The sequence below is a fragment of the Lynx rufus genome, unplaced genomic scaffold, assembly GCF_022079265.1.
Source record: "Lynx rufus isolate CCGP_SWC_20201006 ecotype Redwood Valley unplaced genomic scaffold, mLynRuf1.p SCAF_1, whole genome shotgun sequence".
Classification (NCBI taxonomy): Eukaryota; Metazoa; Chordata; class Mammalia; order Carnivora; family Felidae; genus Lynx; species Lynx rufus.
Window position 1 is genome coordinate 36,014,680 of NW_025814823.1, and position 25,765 is coordinate 36,040,444.

The 25,765-nt window shown below is 36.7% G+C and overlaps 1 protein-coding gene across 1 annotated transcript in view; it reads right to left on the minus strand.

Moving 5' to 3' along the window:
* DIAPH3 (diaphanous related formin 3) overlaps positions 1–25,765 on the minus strand; it is a 505,118-nt gene that overhangs the window by 246,316 nt on the left and 233,037 nt on the right. The window lies entirely within an intron of this gene.

A 25,765-nucleotide genomic window follows, 5' to 3' on the forward strand; every position in this document is an offset into this window, starting at 1 on the left:
TTCAGCCAGTTTGTGCTTGATGAATTTTGATGCTGTTACTAGGAGCTTACATATTTAAGACGATTATTCTTAGTAAACTACTCCTTTTATCATTGTGTGATATCACTCTTTATTTCTTATAATATGCTCTGCCTTGAAGTATACGTTTCCTGAAATATACGTAACTTTGCTACTTTTCTTATTGTTCTGTTTTCCATTTGTCCCTTCTGCTTTTCAACTACAAAAGCAAGAAAAAGATAAAAGAGATGTAGTCAAGCAATGTTTAGTATTCCGTTTTATTTCTTCCATTGGCCTTTGAGCTCTATTTCTTTTAATTATATTTTTTTCTGGTTGCTGGAAGACTAACAAAATGCATCTTTATATATCAGCCTCCTAGAGTTACTATTAGGTCAATATTGTACGTGTATATATTTTCCTTTTTCTACATTTCACTCACATCTCACACTGCCTGAGATTCATTTCATATGTGTAATGCTATAACAGTGCAATTCCATTTGTGGTACCCCCATCATTTGTGCAATTACTAGCTTTTACTTCTATGTACATTAGAAACCCCATCCTGCCGGATTTTTTTTAATTATCAATTTTAAGTAATTTATGAGAAGAGGAAACAGTTTATTTACTATTTCAGGCACTCTTATTCCTTTTTGTAGATTGGAAGTTTCCATCTGGTGTCATTTCCCTCTGGCTTGAAGGATAACCTTTAGCATTTATTTCTTGTAGGGCAGGTCTGATGGCTACAAACTCAGCTCACTAAAAATGTCTTAATTTTACCCTATTTTTGGAAGGGTATCTACTAAATAGAGAATTTTGACTTTACAGGTTTTGTTTTTAAGTTTATTTTGAGGGAGGGAGAGAGAGAGAGAGAGGGAAGGAGGGAGGGAGGGGCAGCGGGGAGCCTGAGATGGGGCTGGAATTCAGGAACCCTGAGAACATGAACTGAGCTGAAATCAAGAGTCCAACACTTAACCGACTGAGCCACCCATGTGCCCCTACAGGGTTAGTTTTTCGTTATTACTTCAACACTTTACACCCTTCCGTTGACTTCTGCTTTCCATTATTTCTGCAGAGTTAGCAAAATCTCTCATTTTCCCACATGCAATGTGTCTGCCCACCCCTAATGCACCAGGTTACTATCATGATTTTTCTTTATCTTTGGCTTTCAGCAGTTTGCCCAGGATGTGCCAAGGTCTTTTTTTTTTTTTTTTCCCTTTACATTATCCTGCTTGTGATATGCTGAGCTTCCTGAATCTTCAATTTCTACTCCTCACCCAATTTACCCAATTTGGAAGTCTTGGCCATTATTTCTTCAAATATTTTGTCAGCCACAATCTCACTCTCTTCGCCTTTGGGGACTCCAATTACAAGTGTTTTGGAATGACTGGTATTGACCCACAATACCTAAGGTTCTGTTCGTTTTTTACACTTTTTTTTTTTTTGGCCTACATCCTTAAGATAAAATTACCTCTGTAGAGCTGCCTTCAAACTCGCGGACTCTTCCGCATCTCCAATACACTATTAAACCTACATGCTAAATATTTCAATTCAGTGATTAAACTTTTCAGTTTGAGAATTTCCATATGGTAAATTTTTACAGTTTTCATTTCCCTGAAGAGATTTCTCCATTAAGACCATGCTGTTGTTGTTTTAATTCCTTGAAGATAATTTCCTGTAGTTCTTTGAACATATTCATAATATCCACAGTAAAGTCTTTGCCTGTGAAATCCCAAATCCGGGCCATCTTGGGTCTGGTTTGATTTTCTTTGATGATAAATCCCATTTCATTTTTCTTTACTATTTAATGTTACAATACCGCAACAACTGTTGAGTTATAATATTCCTTTGAGGAATGTTCATTCTAGTTTTAGCAGGCAAATCACTGGGTGATCACCTTAAGTTGTATAGGCTTGAGTTTACTCACTGTTAGTGTAGCGGTGGGAAGTAAAGGATTCACCCTAGCCCCTGGAACTTGGTATCTAAACTTTCTTCCCGGAGGAGTCTGCAAGACTCGATTATAGGTTTCCTTAAGGTGAGTCCTGAGTAGGTCCTTCTTTTTTGTTTTGTTTAAAATTTCTTCTAATGTTTATTTATCTTTGAGAGAGAGAAGGTGGGGAGGGGCAGAGAGCGAGGAAGACACAGAATCCAAAGCAAGCTCTAGGCTCTGAGCTGTTGAGCCCGATACGGGGCTCGAACCCACAAACGGTGAAATCATGACCTAAGCTAAAGATGGACGCTCAACTGACTGAGCCACCCAAGTGCCCCTAGAGTAGGTACTTCTTCAGGGTGTGGTACTCATTCCTAAAGTACAACCTTTGCAGTTGTTTGAATAAATACCCAAGTGAGCAAATGAGGTGCTAAGATGATTTCTCTATTTTGGCAGAGCCAGAAATCCCATGCCTCCCAGCAATGCTGGACCTCTAGTATCTCCACTCCACTCCCAACTTGTAACAAGTGCCCTGTGACAAATCTCGATCAGCCTAGGAACAGCGCAGCCTCCAGGCACAGACTCAGTGGAGATCTGCACAAGGACCAGAGAGGACCCTTTCTGTACAACCCCTCCCCCTTTAATGCCCTGCCCAGCAGAGTCCAGCTGTTTCAACTGCTACAAATTCTGATCTCTGCCTCTTCGGCTTAGAGAAAAACAGCCTCTGCTTAAACTTCAGTTCTCTGTGCTATAACTGTAAATTTTTCACCAGGCCAAAAGCTGGGCACTCATGAAGTTAGTATAGTTTCTGTTTTCTCAAGGCTTGCAATTTTTCTCTACTGGTTGTCTACGGTCTTAAAACAGACGACTTGCATATTTTGCCTAGTTTATCTCTGTTAGTGGTTTACACAGCTTTGGCTAATTTATTCCTAAGTCTTTTATGTTTTTGTTATGTTACCATAAATGGAATTTTAAAAACTTATAATTCCAGTTTTAAGAATACCAAAAAATCTTTACCCAGATTAACCCATTGTTTGTATTTTGCCCCACTTGTTTTATCCTATTCTCTCTCTCTCCCTCCATCTTATACACACACACACACACGGTTACAGTGATGTTCACCAGTTTTTCCCATGTAAAGTTGCTATATTTTTCCTTTATAATTAATAAGAATTTTATAGGGAGATACTTTGAGACTTTGTGAATAGTATGTATATAATCCATTTTCATCAATTTTTCACTTTCATGTTAATGGGGACAGACCACTAAGGAGAGTATTATAGTATTTATTCAACCTTATTAAAAATGCACTTTAAGACCCTTTCTGAAGGCCTCAAGAATGAGACGCAAAGCAGCCTATAGCTACAATTACACCTTAAGCCACAAGTGTGACACAACTATCTAGTCTATGGTAACTTAGTTCCATGAGTCCAGTCTCCCCCTTTCCATTATGTTTCCAAAATAGTCTCAGAAGAGAATATGGAAACCTATATAATGAGATTTGCAGAATACAGAAAATGCTTCCCAGGCACTAGATGATATTTGGATCTAAAAAAGCAACCTTAAAACAATGTTGTTTGCAAAGTGATGAATCATAAGAGACCTTTTTGCTTATAACTACAAAATGCTTTAGGCTTTATTTCAAATGAATGATGTATGGCTAGTAATTAGTATGTGACTGTAATGATGTTTTGTTTTGTTTTTGCAAATGAAACAAATTAAGCAGATTGTGCCATAAAATTTCAATACTATATAGATGGTCTAACTAGAAAGCATCATATTTCCATACCAAAAAACAACAAAGAATCCACATTTCCTATTATGGACTTAAATGCCCCACTTTTTAGTTGTCTATTTAGATGACTTAAAATCCCAAAGAAGAAAACACCCAAATTTCTAAAAACTTAATTTCAAGTTCAACAATTTCAGCTCCTACTTGAACATTCTAAGTAATTTGCATCTATTAATAACTCAAAGTTAACCTTTAAATACTAAAATAAATTGGTCCAGTAATGAAGCATACAGAAACCACAACTAAAAACAACTTCAAGTACAGTGGGCATCTACAGCAAACAGAAACATAAGAGTGGTGGGCACCAGAAGAAATGGAGTATTATCTTTTCATGTCCTAGAAGTACAAGCTCATAGCTGATCAGTAACAGTTATTGGTTGAGTGAACAGGTTGCCTCATCTATGAAATGGTAATGCCTATTTCTGGAGTTATGTGAGAGCCAGATACAATTACTCATTTATGTGTCAAATATTTATTAAGCATTTATTATGTGCCAAACACTCTTTTTGGCCTTGGAGATTCACATTAAAAATAAGATGACAAGAACTTGGTCCAAATGGGGTGTGCTGTAAGTAAGCAGGCAGAGAAAGGAAGAGAAAAACAGAAACGAATAGACAAGATCCTTTCAGATAAGGATGAGTGCTATGACTAAGTAGGGTTCAAGAGATAGAGTATGATGGGGGGCATCATCATGATGAAAGCGTTCATGACAAAGTGGCATTTGGGCTGAAACAAAGGGATCTGCAAAAGTAAAGACAAATCTGAGGTGGGGATAGCAATTGAGTATGGCTGCAACACAGTAAATAAGAAAGGGAGTGGTAAACTGAGTTTCAAGAAATAGACACTAGATCATCTTACAAATTATAATCAAATTAGAAACTATTAGAACTTCCAAAGGGAAATTCCTCTTCTGGCCAAAGATGGAAAAACAGGGACTAGACTTACCACCCTGCCTGAAGCAATAGTTTTCAGACAGTAGACATCAGTGTGGGACAGTGGCACCTGAGAAAGGGGAAACAAGGTGAGCTCTATGACTGTGCTAGCTCACTTTTTAGAAAGAGTTTCCAAACTGCAGCACAGAGAGGAGGAAGCCAGGTAGAATCATGGGGTCTCCATGAGTTGAGGAGAGGCAGGTGAGAGTCTGCTAATGCCAAGGCAGATAGAGTTCTTCGGACAGAGTACCAGAAAGAAAAGAGTAGCACAGAGAAAAAGCTTGGGAGGTCTCAAGAGATTTCCCCTATGTCTTTAGCTCTGGTATTGATGAGCACACGCATGTAAGAAAACCACTAGAGGGTGGAGAAAGAATCAGCTAAAAGCACTGGAGGTAACTGTGCCTGATTCTCACACAGGGCTGGGAACAGTACTTGATCTCATCAGCCAGAGTGGGAAAACTTCAAAATTCATGGGATATTGAGTAGAATACTCAGCAGACTATTACTGAGTATCACTCTTGGGGGAAAATAAGCTCTAGATTGAAGGCTCCTCTGATTCTATGTAACAAAGCTTAAATACAAGCCACATAAGTATCAAACTATTTGCAAGTAATTTAACTGTCTCCCCAAACAAAGCACAAGAGTATTTATAAGAGTACAAAAGTATCTACAGCACAACATGGTAAAAAAAAAAAAAAAAAAAAAAAAAAAAAAAAATTGGCACCCAAACAAAGATTATTAGCCACCCAAAGTGGTAGGAAAATATAACCACCTAGGAGAATATTTAATAAACACAGATCCAGAAATACACGAATGACAGAAACAATAACCAGAAAGAAGTTATTATAAAACTATTTCATATGTTTGACAAGGTTGTAGAAAGAATGAGAATTTTCAGAAGAGAAAAGATATTTTTTTAAAAAATACCCAAACTGAGTTTCTAGAGAAAAAAAGTTATGATATCTGAGATGACTGAATAGGAAAAACAACAGATTAGACACCACAAAAGAAAAAAAAACTGGAATACATAGCCACAGAAATTATCTCAAATAAAAAAATTAAAAAGAAAACAAACAAAAAAACAGAGACAAATATGGAACACCTTCAAAAGGACTAATATATGTATAATAATAAAATATATGCAAATGAAGTCCCTGAAATAGAGGAAGGAGGTACAGAAAAAGTAACTGAAAAAAAGTAATGGCTAAACTTTTACAATTCAAAAACTATAAACCCAGAGATCCACAAGCTCAATGAACTCCACAGCCTAGAAATATGAAGAAAACTACATCCAAGGTACATCATAATCAAATTGTCCAAAACTAGTGAGAAAGAGAAAAATCTTCAAAATCAGACAATAAAAAAAAAAAAAAAAAAAGACATAACAAAGGAATAAAGGTAAGAATGATGGCAGACTGCTTGCCCAAAATTATGCAAACAACGAGACAGTGAAGTAACACGTTTGGAGTACTGAAAGGAAAAACTATCAATCTGGAATTCCATATCCATGAAAACACTTTTCAAAATGAAGGTGGTGAAAAGAATTCCCCAGATGTACAAAAAATGAAAGAATTCATTAGCACTGGAAGAAATATTACAGTTATTTCTTCAGGGAGAAGGAAGAGGATTCTAAGTCAAGATTTACACACACAAGTGAAGAATGCTGGAAATGGTAGATATGTGAGCAGACATAAAAGACAAATGATTATTGACAGTAAAAACAATAACCATGTGTTAGGAGATTTAAACATGTTGAGGCAAAATGTATGATAACAATAGCACAAAGCCCCCAAGTGTTGGAAAACAGGAGTACATCATTTTAAGACTTCATACCACACAGAAAATGGTATAATATCATTTGAAGTTAGTTAAAAATATATATTATAAACACTAATGCAAGCATTAATAAAGTAGTAACTAATAAGTCAACAAGAAGATAAAGTCACTACAATATTTAATCCAAGAGAAAAAGAGTACCCAAGAATAGATGACAGGGAAAATAAATAGCAAAACAGTAGATTCAAACCCTACCATATTAGTATCCCACATTAAAGGAAAACGGTCAATACTACACTGAAAAGGTAGAAATCATTAGATTGGATTAAAAAAGTCATTATGCTGCCTGTAACAATAGTAGTTTAAAAGGAAAAGAACAAAAAAGATAGACCATGTTATCACTAATCAAAATAAAGCTGGAGTGGCTGTATTAACACAGCACAAAATAAATATTAAAACCTTGGAGTATTTTGAAACTTGGAGGTGACATAATCTCATTTAGGGTTTTTATTTTTTTCCATTTAGTTTTATGATAAGTGATCACTAGATGCTATGTGGAAAAAGACAATACATTTAAAACATGCGGCATTCCACCTTCAGCAACCTTAAAGATTTAAGGGTCAAATCTGTTCAGGGGGGGTATGATGAGGGAGCATAAGGCAGGCTGTCACAGTGCAAACACCCTCTCCCACAGGTGGGATATTCCTCAGGCACTCCTGGAGATCATGTGATCTCTATCAGTTATATGTCTTAGTAAATTACAAGAAAAAGGCAATCTTATTAATAGCCTAATCTCTGGAAACCTATAGACTCAGTTTTCTGGAGTCCCAACATCACCCTCCCCTCCATAGTGACGTGGGGAACAAAGACAAGAAGGAAATGGTAGGTGAAATTAAATTTCCTTATGACCCGCAGTCCATTGACAAATACTTGGGGCAAATACAGAGTAGTATAACATGTCTCCAGGAACTCCCTAGTGTCTTAATGTTAATGTCTTACTAGAAGGAAAACAACCTTAGCTTGACAATAGCAAGTCCTCTTAGGAGGCCTCTTAGGAGCCCTCTTGAGCACATCAAAATCCTTCGGGAGGCCTCCCTTTTGACTTTACCTCCCCCAACTCCATAGTATATAACCACTCACTCTCCACAACCCCTGTGCAGCTTTTTCTGCCCACGGGTCCTGTCCCCATGCTTTAATAAAATCACGTTTTTTACACCCAAAAAATAAATATAAATGACAATAAAACATGAGACATAGGGCCTGAAACACAGTAAGCAATCAACAAACAGTAAAAACAAAAATATATGCAGTTAATGAAGGACTGCCCCAGTAACACCATCCTTAAGGGTTAATGTTTTCTCAACAGTATTGTTCTAAAATTAATACCCACACTTTTTTCTATTTTAAATTTGGCTCACCTTTACCATTCATTAACATGTATGAAACAAAAGCACTCTAAGCATGGCGATCGCTGCCTGACTTGCAGGGCTTCATTTAATAAAAGAGGGATTATGAGAAATCATCAAAATACCATAAACATGATACTTACATTTAAGAGCCACTTTGGCTAAATCCTCTACACTTTCAAGTGGTTAATTAATTACATGCTGAAGATTGATCAGTGGACCAGATAAAAATTAGTCACAGAGTAAAACAGAAAGTTGGATCTGAAGATAAGATGCAAACATATGTATGTATGTGTGTGTACACACACACACACACACACACACACACACACACACACACACAGACACCACAGCCAGACCTTTGGATGTAATTCTAGCCAGCTGACCCTTTTATCTCTATCTCCAGAAGCTGATCTCACTAGCCGACTTTCAAGTTTTGGGTGGTACTATGGAGAAGGAAGGTCAGGGATAGTGGAGGTAAGAGTGACACAGGAAAAACTCTGTTATATATTAGATTATTCAAAAGTAATGAAGAATAAGAGGGTCTTTTCCTGTAACATTTGCTAATTACCTCATATTTTAAAGTAACAACTTTCCCCAAACATTCTTAAATGACCAATTCCTTGCTTTGACTTTAATTTCTCCTATGCCATTTTACAAATTCTTGCTCCTTCTCCAATGCCAGAATATTAATGGCAATATTATCATTAAGAATGATACGTTGCTGTGTTTCTTGGTATTGATTGTTTGCACTTCTTATACTCTGTTTCTACATTAGGACAAAATAAAATTCATTCAGGGGCTTCTAAAAATAAAATCAATGGCCTGGAAATTCATTATTTGGGTTTGTGCTTCAGTTCAAGTCATTGATTTGGGGGGGAGGGGTGCGGTGCGTTTGAGAGTGTTCAAGCCAAATCATTGTGATACATTTTTCTGGCAACTCCTCTGCCCTTCAGCCATAAAGTATGTCTGTTACTTTGTTCAAAGATGTCAGAGGGGCCAGATCTGTGTCTGCATTTCAGGAAAAATGGGGAATTATGTAGACACTGATGGCAGGACTCAGGCAGTGGACTTAACCAATAAAGGATAAGGCTACAGCTCAGAGCCATGGTTAGGGAAAAGTAAGTAGAAACCTGCATTGTGGGGAGGATGAAATTGGGGAAAGGTAGTCTTCAGCTGGCAAGCAAGGTAACTACTAAAGCCAGCAGGAAGAATTATAGATAGTTCCAAAGGAGATAATAAGAATCTAGTAAGAAATAAGGGGCTAAGAACACAGCAGATAAAGCCCTCCGAAGAGAAAAACTTAGAAAAGTCAGTAAGGCAAAAGAGTGCATAAAGTTACAGAATGAGAGAGAACAGACTGGTAGATGGAAAATTAAACAATAAAGGGAAGGACTGTCACGAAGCTAACTGAACTGGTTTTCTCTTAAGTACATTCAAACTATAGAATGCTTTTAAAAAAAAATTCTGGGTCAGAACTTAGGCAAAGCATAAATAAAGGAAGTGTCAAGAAAACCTCTACTACAAAGCTGCTGGAACTTTAAATCCTTTCAGAACATACTAGCATTCAACTGATCAGAATGATTTAGGTGCTTTACTGTGGCTAGTGGTTCCAAGGGCAGCTACTTTCAAAGGAAACACTGATAAAATAGGATAGACAGACTCTACTTGGCCACAGCATAAAACTTCAGTAATGCCAACAACTACCGCAGGAAGACACGTAATGTGACGTCAATGAGTAAAAAGAAAAAAAACAATTGAGGGGTGTCTGGGTGGCTCAGTCAGTTAAGCCTTCAAAGGCTCAGGTCATGATCTCATGGTTCACGGGTTCGAGCCCTGCATCTGGCTCTGTGCTGGCAGCTCAGAGCCTGGAGTCTGCTTCCGATTCTGTGTCTCCCTCTCTTTCTGCCTCTCCCCCACTTGTGCTCTCTTTCTCTCAAAAATAAACATTAAAAAATTTTTGAAAAAAAAATCAATACGACATTGGGTCCAATCACAGTTTCAGCATAAAGCCACAGACTATGAGAACTCTTAAACATATTAAAATTTATGCTAAATCGTGACTATTTAATGTATCATTATAAGTTAATGTATTGTAAGTGCTCCAGTACACACACACAATTAGATTTTCCTAGCAGATGGGAACTTGGACAAATATGTCAAATAACTTGGTAGTGATGAGGCTGGTGGTATAAAAGTTAACATGAGCTTTTCGATGAAGGGGGGTGGGGAATCACTTTGCTTCCTATCCTATGCCTCAGATAAGTACAATATATGGACTTGGATACAAAATTGCCATCCTTGGTAAAGAAAGAAAAATAACATTAATAATGGATAATAGCTGAGTTGCAGGACAGGAAACTTGACCCAATGTTAGAGGGAAGAAAACAAACACATTTATCCTTTTAGAAAGGCCACGTCTGGTATGGAAGATAAGGATGTTTAATGAAACGTACAATTCAATACAAAATGAAAATATAAGCAAAGAAACAAAAGGAAAAGACAAAACAAAACAAAACTCAGACAAGTCCCATAATGAACCAAAAAAATATAGGACCAAACACCATCACCTTCTGTTTCAGGAGCCATCATGCAAATTAAGTTAAATGAAACTATACAATGAATCTGGGTATCTCAGAAAAGTTTTCAATGGCTCTCACCCCTAATATCACAATGCCAGCTTTCTGTCAACCAGGGTACAGGAAATGAGAGAAAAGTTTCTCAGTGAAGTCACCGGTCAGGCCAGTGACATTCCAGAAACATACACACTCATCAGGCTTTCCAAGGAAGGACAGAGGATTTTCCTCACATTTGGCCCTAAGTTTCTGAAGATAAAAAATGCTATTTGGTTTCTACAAAGAAAAGCAGGGATAGGACTTGTCTGAAGCAAAAATGTAATGTAGGCTAAAGCCTAGCTTTAAAAACCTTTCCCTTGTTTGCCTTTCGCCCACCTGCTGTATGCATCTACTTCTTGCCTAACATATCAAGAGCTTTATACCGAGAAATAGTACAGTATGGTAGAAACAAAATATAATTCAGAAATCCTGAACGTGAATCCTTCTCTTCTGTTTATAAAGTAGGGGGGTTAAGTCACCTACTCTCTATGAGTTTCAGTTCTTGCAACCCTAAAAGGGCTGCCGTGAGGGATGAGGGATATTATCAGGCAAATGTATACAAACATACTTCGCAAAACGTTTATCACCATACAAAAGTCAAAGAAAGTAGTTGTCATGTAGTTACTTGGATGTTCAATGGTTGCTCATTTGCTGGAATACTTACATCATTAACCTAAAACTCCAAAATTGCTCTCCTGGCTCCTATCATCCAAACCCTCACTTTCTAGATGTAACAAGTTTCAGATATCATATTTAAAAAATAATCAAACTAAACTATCATAGAGTCAGATTCTAATCTCTAGCTACCCCATTCCATGAGATGACTTACAAGCAGAAGTCTAACTGCTGTTTTGTTATATTTCATATAGTTAAATTCAATTCTGCCTTTTTTTTTTTTTTTTTTTTTTTTTTTTTGCCCTTGAGCACACTTTTTGTAATAACCATCAAGCTGTTACTATACACAACTGGACAATTTTAATTTCAGGAGATTTCTAAGGCTAAGGTCTTCAGTTGGATAGATCCAGTCAGGTCAACTTAGTTCATATTTCTGGTTCTAACATGTGCAACTAATATCAGAAGTGAAAGCTACCCTAATCAGGTTTTCAGTAACTTGAATTGTACTCTTGAAGGTTTTTCCCATAAACAGAAAATAACTACTCTGGCACCACATTTCAACACAAAATCCAGGAGTCATGATAATTGATCGTACCTAAAATGTTCATCAATCAGTACTTACTTTTCTACCACACCCCAACTCATCCCCTTTATGCTTCGTGCAACAGTGAATTGTGTATATTTAAAAAATATACAAAGTAAAAAGCCTAGAATATCTAAAAATTGTTCAAAAGGAATTGATAAATAATTGTAAGGTGGACAAAATCATTGACAAAGAGGAGGGTATGAAAAAAGAGCAGAGGACAGAATCTGAGTAAGACCATGATTTAAGTATCAAAAGAAATGGGAAGAGAGTCTGGGAAAGAGACAAGCAGCACATGGGAGCCACAGGAGAATGACAAGCAAGTAGATAAAGCTAACGGGGTGAAAGGCTGACTGCATGTCAAGAGCATACAGATGAGACATGAAAGGACTTATGTTGGATCTGGAAATATGACGTTGTGCATACCCTGAGAGTAACTCACAAGACCTAATGGAAGGAAAAACATATACATAAAACATGCTAGAGGATCAAAGTAGGTCCTAACTGGATCTCAACACAGGAGAAGAAAAACATTTAAAATACAACTCTGATGAAGATAGCAGCTAACATAATTATTGGGTGCTGATTCAGTACTGACTGCACATGAACGTTCTCCTTTAAATTTTACCACCACCTAATGAGATAGGTTCTAAGATCACCCACATTTCCTAAGTAAAGAAACTGAAAAACTGAAATTGAGGGGTGTTAAGAGACTTATTCAAAGTTTCATAGCTAGTACATGATGAATTAAGTACTCAACCCCAAACCTAACAGGGCTAGAATGCGATGAAGGATATTTGAAGGAAATTTGGAATTCCAGGACCAAGTTGTTTTTAACTGAGATTCATGTTTCAATACTAGGAACACGTTGCATAGCAAGCCTCGGTAAGGCCAGAGCTAGAGAGCCTTAGCATTTCAGTATTTTCAATAAGTCATAAAGTACCTTACAGAAAATGTATTCATTCTTTCATCAGATATTTGTGTGCTTATGATATGCCAAGTAGTGCATAAGGAATTCACCAAGAGATACCTGAGAGAATGATTCCTGAGATGACAGATATTCTTATAATAGGCTAATAGATAGGCTGATGGATAGATCGAATATAACGAGAAGATGATGGATACTTGGGAGAAAACTAAAACAGGGATGAGGAAAAGAAGTGCTACGGGCTAGCGGGCATGTAGTTGTCAACAGGGCGCTCAGAGAAGACTTCCAGAAGTTGACATACGAACAAAGATCAAAAGGACGTGAAGGAGCAAGTCACCTGGAGGTCTCATGGAAGCAAGGTAAAAGGCAAGTATAAAACCCTGAAGAATGCGACTGGCATTTCAGTATAGAGGCCGTGTGGTTAAAGCAGACTCCTCCCGGGGGCACAGCAGAAGATGGGGCTAGAACACCAAGGCAACGGCAGATTCTGTAGAGAGCTCTGTCGACCACTGCAAGGATTTGGGAGTTTTCTCTGAGGTGGGAAGCCATTTTAGGGTTACCGGTAGAGTGAATACTATCTGACTTACAGCACTGGCTACTGTGTTAAAAATAGACTGGTTGAAAATAAATTAAGATAGGTATTATTTCTTAGTATCAAATCTTTCACACATTTTACATGCCTGTTATACGCAACACAAGCAAACATTGTACCTTTTGCCATCAAGCGAATAAAGGGGGAAGATGAAGACAAATCACGGTTGAAAATTCAAACTTTGTGAGAAACTTACCAGAGGGAGCAACTCAGTTAAAGAGCTTATTATTCTGATCATGCTGTGTTTTCATTAGTTCTAATAAATTAAGGAATTGCAAAGTTATTTAATATAGCTGACATTCTACTAATTTCAAGGGAAAAGGGTAACAAAAGCTCATAAGAGAATCCGTTTAGAGCTCAATTCCACTTACCCACCCACTCTACAGAGAATACAATTGGTAATGTGTGAGTGATTTTTCCCCTTAATGGCAGGATTTGCTATTACTATTTTTATGTCGATTTGAACTAAATGAACTCAATCCCTTGATTAAATGAGAGAGTTATTTTATCATGGCAAATGCGTACATACTTCTGGCATTTTAACATCGTCTTAGTTTATGATATAGGCACTGTATGTTTAATATTATGATGTATTAGGGATTATTCCATTTTCCTTCATACGAGAGCAAGGTTTGGAGGCAAAATTTTTTCTTTCTTTCCACAGACACATATTCTCATGACCACTAGCTTCTTTCCAAAGGTCCCTGATGAATTATATTCTACAAATGCCAAGTAGCCCTCTCACCCTGGCTCATGCTTAGTTTTTGAAACCAACTGCAATAGTGTCATATTATAATATCACCTGGTACAATTCCCTAGACGGGGGATTACGATTTTCCTCAGAGAGGTGATAGCTGCAAAAACAAACAAATTTTGCTGATGGTGATCCCTCTCTAGGGACAAGATTGAGAAAACACACTACAGTTTGCAATATTTTGCCTCTCCCTTTGCTGCCTCCTGCGCTGCATTTCTAATTCACTCCTCAGGTGAGCTCCTCCAGAGCCACAGCTTTAAATATCACGGTGCCCAAATTTATACCTCCAACCTTGAACTGCCAGCTTACATCCCAACTGCATACCTCATGTGTCCCCTCGGATGTCCACAGACACATTAGGTGTGTCCCTACACAGTGTGCTCCTCTCGCAAGCCTTTTCCTCATCTCCGTGAATGGGCAGGGCAGGAATTTTTGAGTCAGCCGGATTTCACTCTTATCCCAAATCCAGCCCATCAGAAATCCTACTTTCCCTACTTTCCAACAGAATCTGACCTCTGACAGCACCATCAAGCCTGCAAGCCAGCACCATTTCTCACCTTAATAACTAGATCATCAGATGCCCGAATAATAGTCTGAAAGCATCAGTCTGATCACTTCACCTACTTAAAACTCTCTGATGGCTTTCTTACGATAAAGGCCATGGGCCTCACGCCATGGCTCCACGGCCCCAGTGGTGTAACTTCATCCCCTACCACTCCTTCATACTCACTCTGCCACAGCCACTTGCCTCCGCCATGCCAAAGTCACTTGTCCCTCAAACCTTGGAGCTTGTGGTTTCCTCTGTCTATAACATGCTTTGCCCAAGACGGCCACACAGCTAACTTCAGTCACTTAAGCTCTGGCTAAATATTATCTCTTCAGAGAGATCTTCCCTAGCCTTGTTATCTCTCTCACTCACTCACTCTCACACACACACACACACACACACACACACACACGCACACGCACACTTGCACCTGTGGGCCCTCACCCTAACACTTCCTGAGGAGTATTTATTATTATTTGATACTAGGCTATGTTTTTGTTTATGTGTATATTATTACTGTCCTCAGATGAAATGTAAGGCCAACAAGGAATAAGAGACACGTTCAATGCAATGAACTCAGGGCCTAGAGCGATTTTCAGTGCATAATAGGTGTTCGATAAATATGTGTCAAATAAATGAACAAATGATTGGATAATTTTTGAACCCCAGGAGACAAGGTCTTAAAATAAAAAGATCAGATGGTGGTGCAGTTACCAATATAATCTCAAGGTCTCAATTCTCCCATAAAGTATCTAGCAATCTAAGCCCCCATAGCATCAAAAGGCCAAGACCTACACTAATGAAAAAATTGCTACCCGGAGCCATTTTGTAAGAATCTAACGCGAGCTCAAATCAATATTAGAATGGTTCTTAAATATACTCAATCCATTGGCAGTGAAGCCATGTAAAGTTCAACCTTAAGAAAACCTCTAAGTTTCTGTATATTTCAGTATATTTGGTTAAATCGATACATCTGTTACACATTATTTCGTACTACAGGTTAAACTTGTAAAGAGAAGATGTAAATGGCCTTTTAAAGGTTTTGTCAATGTCTAAGTCCACTGTGTCATGTGCAGGAAGAACTACAAAAAAAATTCTGTGAGGAAAAAGATCTTCAGAGAAAATATTATACTAGAGTGGACAAGGTAAAACTACCTTCCAGCTGACCACTGATTGTAACTACTCAAACCAACAAAATTTATGTCTAATTAAAACTTCAAATGGCATTGTGACTATTTTGGCTTACAGTGCTGAAGGTGATGGAAGAGAGAAACCAGAACGTGAGAAAAATGATGGAAGTACTAAACGTCTGCAGGACTTTCGCTGCAAATCAATGAGAATTGAAAGCAAGCTAAATTAATAAGCCCTGAACTAGGTGAAAGAAAAACCATCTGTGCTGGCGAGCCTATATTAAGTCCTGGATCCTGGTAAGAGCATGTCAAGAAGGTTGCAAAGCAGAGTGACAAGAATAACTGAACAGCTGAATGCTTAGGATCTTAGGAGAAGCAGACCTCTAAGATTTAAATAGCTATGACTCTGGTTATAATCATTTATTACTCTAAACAAATGTCCTCCCTGGGTAGTGAAAGATTTGCAGATGAGTTTGCCAAAGTGCTGTCTAAAGCATCATGAAATTTGAGAGGACTTGGACTCCAGGACAGGCACCAAAAGCAGACGACAAAATAGAACTCTGTCTTCCAGGAGGAGAGACTGGCAAGATTTCTCTCATTGACAGACGAGATTGAAGATGAATTATCAAAGAGAAAAGGAAGAAGTAATTACCAGAAACCAAAATGAAAAAGAAATTGTATCATACTAACTTCATGTCTTTTATTAAGTTGTAAAGTGATAAGTCTGTGAAACAGGACTGACCTTGTATCAGGACATTTGCAAAGCACTTGAAATAATCAACACCTAAAAAATGAAAGACAGCCCTGGAGATGTTTCCTCTGGAAAAGCAATAGCTCAGCAGAGGTACTTTTTCAGGTTCCTTACCTATCTTGGTCACTCCTTTCCTAAAGGTGTTTCAATAAGCCGTGATTCTTTTGTAATCTTTTTTTTTTTTTTTTTTTTTTTGAGAGAGAGAGAGAGAGAGAGAGAATGGGGGGGGGGGGTGGCGACAGAGAAAGAATTCCAAGCAGGCTCCACACTGACAGGCCCATGCAAGACTCAATCTCACCAACTGTGAGATCATTACCTGAGCGGAAATCAAGAGTCAGGCACTTACTCGAATGAGCCATCCAGGTGCCCCTCAATAAGCCATGATTCACATCGAATCACAATTTCCTCAACACCTTTTATAAAATAAAACCACTAAGTACCCTAAGAAATACTGTACAGGGTACCCTGAATATTCAATGAACTTAAAAAGAAAATGACCTTCTGACTTAAAAAAGCATCAAGGAAAATGTCCAGTGTGATATCAGAACAGTCATGTGTTGTGACAGGTGAACAAGTTAAGTGGCAGAATTACACAGGGTGGTTAAGTTCTACATTTTTAAAAAAAGTGAATTCAGATTTTATGCTCAAAAGTTACTTGGTTTGCTTTTAAATTAACCCATTCTCACCACAGAGAGGTCATTATCTAGAGATTCATTTTAACAAAAATTAAAATAATTATCTTAAAAATACTTCACATTTTCATTTTAAAAAGTGTTTTATGTCTCCTGAGGCAAGGCAAACAAAAGCAAAGATAAACAAATGAGACTAGCTCAAACTAAAAAGCTTTTTCAAAGCAAAGGAAACCATCAAGACAACTAAAAGGCAAACCTATGGAGAGAACAGATTTGCAAATGACAGTATGCAAAATACATAAAGAACTTATAAAACTCAACACCCAAAAATGAATAATCAAATTAAAAAAATGGGCAGAAGTCACGAACAGACATTTTCCCAAAGAAGACATATGGATGGCCAACAGACACACGGGAAGATGCTCAACATTGCTCCTCGTCAGGGAAATAAAAATCAAAACTACAGTGAGATATCACCTCACACCTGTCAGAATGGCTAAAATCAACAACACAAGAAACAACAGGTGTTGCTGAGGATCTGGGGAAGGGGAAGCCTCTTACACTGCTGGTGGGACTGCTAACTGCTGCAGCCACTCTGGAAACCAGTATGAAGGCTCCTCAAAAAGTTAAAAATAGAACTATGATGCAGCAATTGTACTAGTAGGTATTTACACCAAAATACAAAAATACTAATTCAAAGGCATACATGGACCCTGATGTTTACAGCAACATTATCTACAATAGCCAAATTATGGAAACAGCCGAAGTATCCATCAACTGATGAATGGATAAAGAAGACGTGGTGTGTATTCCACACAATGGAATATTACTCAGCTATAAAAAGGAATGAAATCTTGCCATTTGAAATGACCTGGATAGAACTAGAGTGTTTTGCTAAGCAAAAGAAGTCAGAGAAAGACAAATTCCATGTGATCTCACTCATACGTGGAATTTAAGAAACAAAACAAGCAAAGGGAAAAATAAAGAGAGCGATCTCTGTTAGAGAAATAATAAATGAAAGGACGATTATGTATTAATTAAATAAAGCCAAGAAACAAACCTTTAACTATAGAGAACAAATTGATGGTTACTAGAGGGAAGGTGGGTAGGGGGATGGGAGAAATAGGTGAAGGTGATTAAGGAGTTCATTTGTTGTGATGAGCACCAGATGTTGTATGGAAGTGTTGAATCACTATATTGTACACCTTAAGTTAACATTATACTACATGTTAACAGGAATTTAAATAAAAACTTTTTTTAAAAAGTGATTTTAAAAGACATTTATTTATTTCAGGGCAATAAAATGTTTGTATAATACCATAATGATGGACACACCCCTCCATACATTTGTCCAAACCCAGAAACTGTGCAACACCAAGAATGCACTGTAAACTACGGAATTTGGGTGATAATGTGTCAGTGCATGTTCATTAACCTGAAATGTACCACTCAGGGGCTGGGGGAGATGTTGATAATGGGGAAGGGCATAAATGTGGTAGGGGGAATGTATATGAGTAATCTTTGTACCTCCCTCCCAATATCGCTGTGAACCTAAAACTGCTCTAAAACAATAAAATATATATATATATAGTTTTAAATTCCTCAAACTTTGTGCATGCTTTATTGTTCTTAACCATATATTTTCCCTTCTTTCTTTTTATCTCTTCTTTATTTCACATATTCATTTAGCCAATATCATGTGGTCACCATGTGTACCATGTATCGCATCATGTTGTATTATGGTAACAAAAGAGGAAGGATACTGAATTTTGTAGGGTATGTATTCCAGAGAACTCTCTCTCAAAGTAGAAAGAAAGGGAAAAGGAAGCATTATCAACTGGCCTCAGTATGGTGCCTTCAGAGCACAGCTGTGGAGGAAAGATGAAGCCTAGGGGAAAAGGAAGACTAGAGGAGGAGAGGGTGGCAGGCGTTGCTTCATTAAAGACCTAAGCCTGGGCACATGGGAAGGAGGGAATTATAGAAAAATCTGAGGAAACATTTGGGCGTGATGGGTACGCTCATCATCTTGATTATGGTGATGGTTTCATGAGTATATTTATATGTCAAAATGAGTCAAATTCTACAAATTTTAAATATGTACATTTTATTATATGTCAATTTTTTTTTTAAAGGCCTAATGCTACTCTAAGAATTCTGGACATCCATGTAAAAGCTATGGGGAACAAATGAAGGACTTTAGGGAGGCAGTGAAGGATAGTCAGTGGTATTTCACACTCATTTTACATACTCACAAGATGTTCCCTACAATCAAGCTAAATCTGTAGTCCTATTATAAGCAAAGAACCACGCTCTTACTATATACAAAGGACCAAGCGTGTCCATATACACAGAATACATTCCTATCTTTAAGCGAGTAACATGGGTCTTCCTTAACTCACTTTTAAAACCAAACTGGGGCTCCTGGGTGGCTCAGTCAGTTAAGCATCTGACTTCAGCTCAGGTCATGATCTCCAGGTCTGTGAGTTCAAGCCCCACGTTGGGCTCTGTGCTGACAGCTCGGAGTCTGGAGCTTGCTTCAGGTTAGGTCTCTCTCTCTCTCTCTCTCTCTCTCTCTCTCTCTCTCTCTGCCTCTCTCGCATGCTGTTTCTCTCTCTCTCAAAAATAAACATTAAAAAAATTTTTAAACCAAACTTCAAAAATGCAAAAAAAATCCAGCAGATATCATAAGTAAAAGCAAAGAGATAAGTGAGAAGCATTAAGAAAAACTGCAAGTAGGGGCGTCTGGGTGGCTCAATGGGTTAAGCCTCCCCTTCAGTTCAGGTCATGATCTAGAGGTTTGTGAGTTCAAGCCCCGCTGCAGAGCTGTGCTAGCAGCTCAGAGCCTAGAGCCTGGAGCCTGCTTCGGATTCTGTGTCTCCCTCTCTCTGCCCCTCCTCTGCGTGTGCTCTCTCTCTCTCTCCCTCTCTCTGTCTCAAAAACAAACATTAAAAAAAGTTTTTAAAAGAAAAACTGCAAATATTTACAAAGGAGTATCATATAGATTACATAAGGAGCTCCTACAAACTAGAAGGAAAAAAAAGATAAGAGGCAAACAAAGGATAGTAATAGGCAATTCGAAGAAGAAATAAAAGTAATACATAATAACTGTTTCAATTTCATCTCATAACCAAGAAATATAAAGTAAAAAATATACAAAAACAAATGAAAAAGGATAATATTACATATTGGTGATTGTACAAGAAAAAAAACCCATACATATATTGTTCATAAAAATATACATTGACACTCCTCTTAGAAAGATAGTTTGGCAATAAATATCAAGATTAAAAATATCTTTTACCTAGCATTTGAAATTCTGGGACTCTTTTCCAAAAGTAGTATTAATAACAAAGCTAACCTTTATATAAAGAGTTTATTATTACAAGATGATTTACACAAATTCACTATTTTTAAATACTCAGGACAACACAATGGAGGTAGGCACTATCACTGTCCCTCTGACTGGCAGACTAATGACCCCCCAAGTATAACCAAGTACCAATCCCCAACGCTTTTGAATAGATTATTTTACATGGCAAAGGGACTTTGCAGACTTGACTAAGAATCTTTAAATGAGATTATCCTGGATTATCCAAGTAGGCCCAATATAATCACACGGCCTTTATAAACAGAGAGGAGAGGGTCAGTGAAGATGTGATGACAAGAGCCACAATGACAACGGACCATGAGCCAAGGAATGTGAGCAGCCTCTAGAAGTTTGGAGAAAGGAAACAAATCCGCAGCCTTCATAAGGAATGGAGCCCTGATAACCCATTTTGGACTTCTGACTTCCAGAATTAAAACATAATCAACTTCTGTTGTTTGAAGCCACTAAGGTTATGGTAATTTATTATAGCAGCAATAGGAAAAATCCCATTTCATAAATGAGGACATTGAGATACAGAAAAATAAACGACTACCTAAGAACACACAGCTAATAAGGTTGGCCTCTGGATTTAAACCCAGAGTCCCTATTCACCATGTCTATAAAACATTGCCTTCAAATGCATAAAGATGTAAGCAGAGTTACTCTTTCAAGAACCCTGGGGACATAAAATTTAATGAATATTGACACAATATTTCTGAATAGTATATTCAAATATGTACACAAGGATGTATACAAAATTATTATTTTAAAACCCTCCAACCAACCATATTTTTTTAAGGAAATAGTTAAAAAGAAAAAGTCATAGTTAGAGACCATGAAATACCACATAAGAATCTAAAACCGGTACATCATGAAAATAAAGATCTCCAAAATATATTTTTTATAATGAAAAAGTTTCAGAATAGTTTTTTTCTAAATGTTCATATGAACACGCACACATTTGTGAGTACAAAGAAACAGGACTGGAAATCCAACAAAATGTTAAAAATAATTTTGTATTCTGTGTGGAATGCAGTGAGTTAGTGAGATACAAGGAACTTCCACATTGTATTCACCATTTTTATATGTTATTTGAATGTTTTACAACAAGAATATTAGGGTATATTTTAAAACAAGGCATTTTTAATGCAGGGAAATATGCATAAACTTCCTACATTTTTTTTTTGATTAAAAAAAAAATGGAGGTCTCTACTGCAAAAAGTTTAAAAGCCCTGCCCTACAGTGACACCAAATGGTGGCAGTTCAAAATACAGTACACAAACACGACATTTGTTCAATTCAACCTTCCTATGAAAGATTTGATCCCTTTGAAGAACAGGCAGCTTAACGGTATTAAATAATATGGAGACATATACTCGAAAACCTAGAATTTTTAATCAAAGAAAGTCTACTGCACTAAGTTTCAAATGCAAATTTTTAGGCATTTTTCCAAACTTCAACTAAGCCTCTGATCCCATTGAATATTCACATATCTTATTTCTCACACAGTTAAACCATGATAATGTGAGAACAGAGATTTTACCTAATGGTTTACTGATCAAAGAAACTGCAAATATTAAAAAAAAAAATGTCATGCAACTAAAATCAAGTTCTACTCAATGGGAATCAACTTTTGGTAAATAGGCCATATTTTGGGAGGGGGGGGTGAGGTGGCGTTAGGGCTAAAGAGGGAAGGAAGGAATCCAAAAAAAGAGACAGGCAATTGGTTTAATGAGTGAGAGTCTCTAGGAGATATATTTTCACTTCTTAACTTATTGACAGACAATTAAGTTGAATAAAGCATGAGGAAACGGCACACCAAATAAAAACCACTTTCTCAGCAACAATAAGAGTTTTATCCTGAACCGTCCAGGGAAAAGAATATTTCAAATTAGGCACATCAGTCAGTACTCCGTGTCCTCTGCCCCAGAACCTAAACCAACAAATAGAATCAGCATGCCAACTGTCTCATTCATTTCAAGTTACACAAAAAGACACAGATATAGACTACCTCCCAGAGAACTCCTTTAAAATACCATTTGACTAGAATCTTCAGTCTCTCAGCATTAAATGACAATTTTTTCAGATTTGGGGTGGGATATTACTTTTCATATGCCAAAATCTGTCGGAAAACATAGGACATGGTAGTATACTATAATCGGCTACAAAAAACAAATCAATTCTACCATTAAACTGTTAGGACCTGAATTCACAGCACCGGAGATCAATTCCAAAAGGTACCAGCCCACCAAAAGCCACCACTGTTATGATCACAACTAGACTACAGTGCACAGACAAGGCCAGCTCTTGAACACCTAAGAACTGTCCTGCTCAAACTGGCCAATGTCCAAGTCATAAGGATTGCAAAGAAAACTAGTTTGGGAAGATTCTAAATTATTAAAATAATAGATGAGTGACTAAACCCTTAGTAGCAGCATAAAAGGACCTGTATCTAGTATTCATTCATTAAAAAACTTTTTTTTTTTTAAGGAATCGAGATAGTGTCTGCATTAAAAATTTTTGCTTCCAATTTCAAGGGAGAAATAAAGTGCATATGAAACACTATATTATAAGAAACCTGGAGGGAATACAAACATGGTTTAGTGACTGAAAGAAAGCTTCAAGGGCATACAATTTCATGAATATTGACACAGTATTTCTCAATAGTCTATTTGTATACCACATACTATATAGGACACAGAGTCCTGAAAAGTTGTATCCAAGTAATACATGACAAAAGTAAAAGATATTTCTAATTTATGTGTTGTATCTTATATATTCTAATTGGTCTTTAATTGACACTGGTTACCAGGCATTTTGGATGTGTTACTTTTGTACATTCCCTTTCTACCAAAGAGAAAATAATGTAAGCAAATTCCAATGTCCCGGTGGGGCGGATTTTGCTTATTGTTTTACCTAATTCTTGAGTGGAATTAAAGTTGATTATATAATGCAAACAACTATGGTAATTTTATAGTGTCAAATTCCTATGTTTGTTGAAATGGAATACACCTTTCTGAGAATTCTAAAATTCACATGAATTACATTAATAAATTTATATAATTGGATAAAAGAAAAAGTTAAACTGACAAGTAATGTAACTGTAGAGTTTCAAGTGATTTTGTTAAATTGAAAACAATGTAGAAATCAACCGTTACAGAACCTGAAAATGATACAGAGCTGAAAGTAAGCCTATCTTTGGTGAAAACAAATGAAAAGGCAAGAATTGGCCCTATTTGGGGGTACAAAGGTTACCCTAACCTATGACTACCCTTGTTTTTGATATGGTGATGATTTTTAGGTGGAAATGATTACTACTTTAAATCTAAGTTTAGTCAGTAAGTAAATGCTCTTCTATGAAATCAAAGTCATGTAGGAATCTGCAGTTCAGTTTACTTGGAGTTAATAGCCCATCTTCACTACAAACATATTTATTACTTATAAAATTAAACAGTATAATGAGAATCATAGAAATAAACATGATAATTATAATCAGTTTCCTGAAACTACCAAACTATCATATTACTTATGTAATCTTGATAAACTGAAAACATATCACTATTTAAAGAACTAGCAAACAATATTGAGCTTTTAATCCAGAAAGAACTAAAATCTGCAAGCATTCCACACTGTTATACAATTTTTGTCCATCATGTTTTTTGGTAATTCTGCAGTATTGTTTGGAACTTTAAGCAGGTTTCTCCCCCTTTAGGCAGGGGGAAGTATCTAAGAAGTAAAGGGAGACATATAAGGAATGGTAAAAAGCTGAAAGAAGGTAAAGTTGAAGAACATTACAGTTTGACGATGCACACACACAGACACACACTACATACTATATATATTATTGTTTTTTCCTGTCAACTTTCTCCTTTCTTCACTAAAGCAATTATGTTTTAAAACATTAGTACCACACAAACTAGAATGTACAACAATGGGTTCAAGAACATTCACAATCAACATATAATAAAACACTGTTCATAATGTCTCTAGCAGATGTTTTCAATACCATTACTCTTTCAACATTAAATTCCATTTTCAGTCAGGTATGACCTGGCATGGAATGTGTAGATTCAAGGTCAAGTTTGAGTTGACATGTCCTAAAATGGAAGTGGTCTATATCTGTCTTAAAATCAAAACTATAACCTCTGGCACTAATATCTGGAAATATAATTGCTATATTTAAATTTCTGGCCCCTATGATAATACTGCTTGTAAATCATGGCTCTTTGATGTGAACTCCATATTTTCAAAGGCGGACATAACCTGCCTATTTTAAAATAACTGCAAGTTTGAGCTCATTCTTCTGTGAAAATCACTAAAACGTGAGAAGAGTTTTACATTTTTCCTGTGATGATATGCAATGTAAAAAGTTACTTGCTACATAGACATTTTCATATAAGCTTATATGTGTTTCAGATTTAATGTGAATAGGAAATATTTTTATAGTACAATTTTACATTATATAATTTTCTTCAAGAGTCAAAAAAGTTGGGCCAAAAAAAAAAAAAAGCCCCAAAATTCTGCATAGTCTGTGGTTAAAAATGTAATGCAAATTCTCCCTTACTCACTTATACCCCATGGAAGACACTGCAGGTAGAGCATCAAATATGGAGAAAAGAAAGACAAAATGATCAGGTAATAGAATATAAAGCAAACAAGGAAATACAGAAAAGAGAAAAAGAAGAAAATGGTACCCTAGAGAACTGGGTTTAAAAAAAAAAGTTGTTTTTTTTTTTTTTGTAAAGAAAATAAGTTAAAAGTTTTATAATAAAAATTGTAAGACTATGTATAGGAAAAACCCCGCCTTTTTCTTCCCCTTATGTGTTCTAAGCAGAGTTTTGTGAACTCAGGAAGGTAGTGCGGGGAGGGCTGAAGACAATAGGCTTATGAAGAAATAGCAGCAGTTTAAGCAGTTTAAGAGCAAATGCCAACAACATGCAAAATATGGTATGCAGTCACAGTCCTTTAGTTAGCCAACCCACATCTTCATAATTATATCAAACACAAATTCCATCATGTCCCTGGAGGTTGGTAATAGAACTTCAGATGAAAGGGAAAAAAAAATAATCTTACATACAAAGAATCAAAACACTACAGTATCATCATGATGACTGAATGTAACCAACCTCAAAATGATTATGTAATGATAGGAGAAAAGAACAGGAGAAAGCAAGCTCGATAAAAATCTTAATTTTAAGTTGGCAACACAGCTAATATATGGCACTGGCAAGAATTTTCACCTCTGCAGACCCCCAACTTCTATAAATAAAATAGGAGACTGGAACAAGATGATTATCAAGGTGTCTCAAAGATTTTTTTTAAAGGTATTCCTTTTTCACCCTTATCACCAAGGAGGAGACTGTACTTCTAATTTCAGAGTCTAACATGGGAGATGAAAGGAAGTGAGTGATTACAACAAGA